Raw genomic sequence first — 5,512 nt, forward strand, 5'->3', positions numbered from 1 at the left:
CAAGAACATGTTCATGCAAGATTGTTTCAGAATGCCACATACAATGAGAAGGCTTCTGATATTGGATGTACCTGCTGGAGCTTAAATGAAAGACATGTTCATGCAGGATTGTTTCAGATGACATACACAAGGTCATGGCATCTGATATGGCTGTACCTGCTGGAAGTTATAAAAGGAATTATTGGATTATGCAAGATTGTTCCAGGATGTCAGACCCGATGTCATGACATCCTGTACACAGAACATTCAGTATGAATGTCTGGTGTTTTGTGATTGCACAATTAATGGCAATCTTTGGATGATTGAAGATATGATTAACTGGCGCATTCAATCATGGATTACAACCAGATTTACTTATTTTCCAAAGAGATCTAACCAGCTGTTATAAAAAGATTTGATTGGAAAATAGATTTAGGGTTTTTTAGATGTCCAAGCCCAGCTGGATGCTTCTATAAAAAGGGACTTAGAAAACCTGTTTGAACACACAACCAACACTGAGCGAAATATAGAGAGAGAGCTGGGGTTTGTGTCTGTTTAGTCGTGAGACTTGTAGGTCATTCAAGTCATCCATTGATGATTGAATTGGACTGATTTGTGGTTGTAATTTGTCACTCTAAAGCTGTTAAGCAAGAGTGTGTGTCTTCTTGATCAAAGCCGTGAAGCAATATCAAGAGTGTGTCTTCTTGATTGAAATTGTGAAGTAAAATCAAGAGTGTGTAATTGAAAAGTATTTTCTTTTCACAAGGGATTGTTGTTTAAAATCACTGGTGTGTGATTGTAGGGAAGTGGGTGGGTTCTCATATCCAAGAGTGCTTAGGTAGAAATTGCACGGGTAGAGATTAGGTGAGAAAGACTGTAACTTTTTGAAGTGTACGGAGAGTCTTTGAACTAATTCTATTTTAGTGAATTTCCTTCCTGGCTTGGTAGCCCCCAAACGTAGGTGAGTTGCACAGAACTGGGTTAACAATTACTTGTGTTATTCGCTTTATCATTCTGTAGTTTTTATCCATTGTGTGTTAACAGATATTAGTGTCGTGACATTACCTTCGACATCTTATATCTGATACCAGAATTTCAAACCCAGTAATCGGATGTGGATAATCTTCCATGCGAGTATGTTATCTACATTATGACGGTAATAGATAATATATCTCATGCACTTTTTAGTCGAAGTCGTTTTCTTCCTCAGTCGAGTAAGATTCGTATTTCCGTGTGGAATCGAATGCCTATCCTGTAAGTCGAGTTTGCTTTTTCATCCCTCCTTTCGGATGATGAGTGTCTTGGATATGTTCCCAATTCACGCCTGGTTGGTCACCTATTCTATGCCCAGTAATCGGTATCCCTGACGTTCCTTCCCTTTGCTCCCTATTATGATTTTTTGTCCCCTGTGGAGTCAGATTTTCCTGAGTTGAGATGTGCCTTTTGGGTCCTCCTCAGATGTTTCAGATGATTGATATCTCTCACCCTTATACCGGTCTTAGACATTCTTTCTCCTTGAGCATGTTGTTCTCTCACCCAGTAACCTGTGTTTTGATAACATGTCTCTCTTTGAGTTTATTACCCAGTAACCGATAATATCTCGGTGTTGCTTCCTCAGCTGAGTCCTTTGTGGACGTCCCCGTCTGAGTCCGGATTTTGTTATCCGATGTATCCTTTGTGGATAGTTCTGATGTATTGGCATATTCCCCAATACATGCATCTTTGCGTCAACTCGAGTCTTTCCATCGATTTATTTTCGTGGGATCCCTTCGTGTTTCCCAGCAAGTTTTCAAGTCGTGACCTGCTCAAGCATTTTTACCTTATTTCGCCTCCAGAAGTCTCTGTCTCACTAGTGAGTGTGTTACTCCTATGGATCTTCAGTTTCTCCCGATTTATTTTTCTTTGTGGAAATTATTCACCATGAAGATTTTATTTTTGCATGCATACATTTGCATCATGAGGTTTCTTAGGGACCAAAATTCGTCTCTTTGTTATTATTTAAGCTCATTTTATCTCGTCGAGACAAAGATTTTAACCTTCATATCTCCGGCAAGAACGACCTTAAATAGGGGCATCTGTAAGACCCTAATTTTGACCCTAAGATCCCTCATGGCATCATGTTATTGCACAAGTGCATTGCCTCAAGGATCATAGCATGTTTGGCTCCTTAACCCTAAGGTTGGGACTTGTTTGAGTGTTTTGAGACCACCAAGCATGCTTGTCTTGTATATTATTGATTTTATTATGTGATTACTAACCAAAAGCATAAAAGTATGTCACTAACTCTTTTTGTTTTGAAGCTCAAGTGATCATGTGCTCCAATGCGCCTAGGAGGCTCCTAAGCCCAATGAAATGGCTAGATGAAGATGAGAAAAAGCATTAAAATGGTACACAAAGCTCCTAATCATCATATATGTCTCCCAAGTATCTCAATTTGCCAATTTGATCAAGATAACCCAAAGGGCTTGAGGATTGTATCCCAAGAAAACCCTAGTTTCACTATGCTTTGACTGTGCCTTGCCCATGAAGAAACCTCAACCTATGATCAAATTTAATCAAGTGAAGTTCTTTCATTCATCATTTTATGCATAAATGAGCCTATGAGAGCCCCCTCAATCATTTGTTCATCAAGATTGGAAGTTTGGCCTTGAAAAGTTGACCAGTTAAGTCATCTGACTAAATTGAGGGTCACTGAGATATAACGTTTGATGTGTTTGTCAAATGAAGATGACCCGAAGAGAAAAACTATTCCTAAGAACCATATGAACAACTTTCATATTCATACAAAATCCATTTGAAACTTGGAATGTAATCATTCATTTCAAAACATTATAGGTCATTTTGACTGAAACCCTAATTTTGGGTCAACTTACCAAGGGCATAATTTCCTTAATTTTTGTGACATTGAGGTGAGACCAAATTCATTATGAATCTTGAGATGTCTGCTTCAAATGTTATGTTGGACACAATTTCATAATTATAAAAGAAATACATGTGATAATACAAAACATTATAGGTCATATTGGACCTAATTCATTGAATTTGAAAAAGTACCCAACTTCAGATGCCCATAACTTTGTCATAGAAAATCCAAATGTTGAAACTTTGAGTCTAAATTGATCATTTTGAAAATATCTACAACTTTGATGTTGGAGGTTTTTCCATTTGAAGCTTTCATCATGCAAACAGAGGGGTTTGATTAAGCTTGTTTTTGGTAAACTTTTTCAAAATGACTTGAATATGTTTTGTACTTGGATTTTCACAGCCAGTTTTCATCAATTTCCAAATTCCAAATGATTTTTTTCCCAATATTACTTTTGTTCCTTATTTCAATGGCTTTCCAACCATTACTCATAATTCTCATTTGGATCTACCATTTGTGAGTTTCAAAATTCTTTCATATATGTGCATTTTGGCATTTTATGATGAAACTTAAATTGCAAGCTTGTTCCTTCCAAAGTGAACGACCAAATACTCTTCATGTGAGCTTAATAAACTTCAACAATCATCATTCGGCCTTCCACATGCCTGTACAGGCCCATGCACATCAAAGTTCAAATTGCCATGCACATGAAAGAAGCGTGTGATCTGATACCTTCAGCTATAAATAGAGGTTCCCTCTCATTCATTCATCAACCTTTTGGAGATCTGAATTTCTGTAGCATTGAAACCATAGCCATACCAAAGGAATTGTTCAAATTTTGTTTTTACTTTCGAGCTTGAAATTCAGCATCATTAGCTGATCTTCAAAGCCCAATTCCTTAGCCTTTCACTTCCCCTACATCCATAGATCAAAGAGGAGCAAGGAACTTGGAGGATTCGTGGCCAGAAGTGCTTCAATTCAGAGGTATACATTCAAACTTTTTGGATCTAGAACTCTCAATTTAATGTAGCATTCTTGTGTTTGTGTGGTTTTCTGAAGTCCTCACACTTGAGGCAAGCCATTGGTGCTTTCAATTCATCATTTCATGAGCTTACAGTTGGAACACCATGATCTTCTTCTTCACGTTTCTCTCAATATAGGAAGAGTGAGGAAGATCCAATGGTACAGTGATGATCTCCATCACACGAGCTTCATTTCCATGTCCTTATTTTTCATTTTCATTAAAACTTTTTTCTCTGCAACTGGTGGCCGGAATTGGTTGTCTGGCCGGAGAAGATGGTGGTTTCCACCACCATCACCACGTGTGCGCTCTTGTAGCCATTGGATCTAGTTGCCCTATTTTAATCTTGATCATTCATTTGGAATACTTCATTTAATACATGTTATGGCGTGTTTGACTTGGATGCATCGTGCGCCCTCAGATTCTAAACCATCTATTGATGCCACGTCAATTAATGAGCTCCATCACGTGGCTGTGGTTTTTTTTCCATTTATTTAATTTTCTTTTATTTTCAGTAAATTCATTTGAGTTTCAAAAATTCATTTGAAGTCATAAAAATATGAGACCAACTCCAAAAAATTTCTTGAAAAAAATCTAGTTTCATATTTTGAGATTTTATTATTTTTGTGACTTCATTTGATAATTTTCATGGATTATTTGATTTTTAATAGTTTTAATTCATTTTAAAATACTTTCTGACTTTTGAAAAATCCAAAAATATTTTCATAGCATCTATGGATCATGATAAGTCAATGAAAAATAGTCTCATCAATTTCTTATTTGATTTGAGATTATTTGAGATTTTAATTCATATTATGCTATTTTTAATTGTTTTTAATTGTTTTTAAATACTTTCTGACTTCAAAAATTTGTGAAAAAATTAGTCAAAGCCTGTTTGACTATGTTGAACCTATGAGAATTTAATTGGACTCATTGAATTTGTTTTGAATTGAATTTGAGGTTTGACCTTGTTTTGAATAAAAAAAATACCAAAAAAAATACCATTGACTGTTTGACTTGTTATCTTCATTTCTCTTCTGTTTGGTGTTGGTTGATGTTGATTTGATTCACACTTGATCAATTGGATTGATTATTGTTTTCTCTTTCCCTCCCTTTCATCTTCATCCCTTTCTTTCCATCAATGCCCAATGAGTTAAAGTCTTATGGTTGGTCTTGACAAATGAGAAGTTTAACCTTCGTTGATCCAAACCAAACTCAACTTGATCCATGATCAAGTGAGTTGTTTTGTGTCCAAGATAGGTTGCTTCTTGGTCAAGCAAATAACCTAAAGTCAATACCAAGTCCTTCCCCTTTTGTTTTGGCATGGCAAGTTTATGGAGCTTGGCTTACTAGTCATGATCTCTAACTTGTTCTCTTTGCCTATATTTTTATTGACCGGCCTCAGATAGGTGTGACTACTGCATTAGTCCACTTACGATTGCTTAACGTAGCGCTACATTGTCTTATGACAAGCTAACATAACCTCCACTAATTACTAACTTTAATTTGAGCTTTTAATTTCTTGCCATTTACTTTTAATGCCATTTATTTCTTGCTCATTATTCATATTGATTTTCATTTTTGCTCACTTGAGCCCATATTTTATGTTTATGTCATTTTTCTTTTGCTCATTTGAGCCCATTATTGTA

The sequence above is a fragment of the Lathyrus oleraceus genome, chromosome 5 (genome assembly GCF_024323335.1).
Source record: "Lathyrus oleraceus cultivar Zhongwan6 chromosome 5, CAAS_Psat_ZW6_1.0, whole genome shotgun sequence".
NCBI classification, from domain to species: domain Eukaryota; kingdom Viridiplantae; phylum Streptophyta; class Magnoliopsida; order Fabales; family Fabaceae; genus Lathyrus; species Lathyrus oleraceus.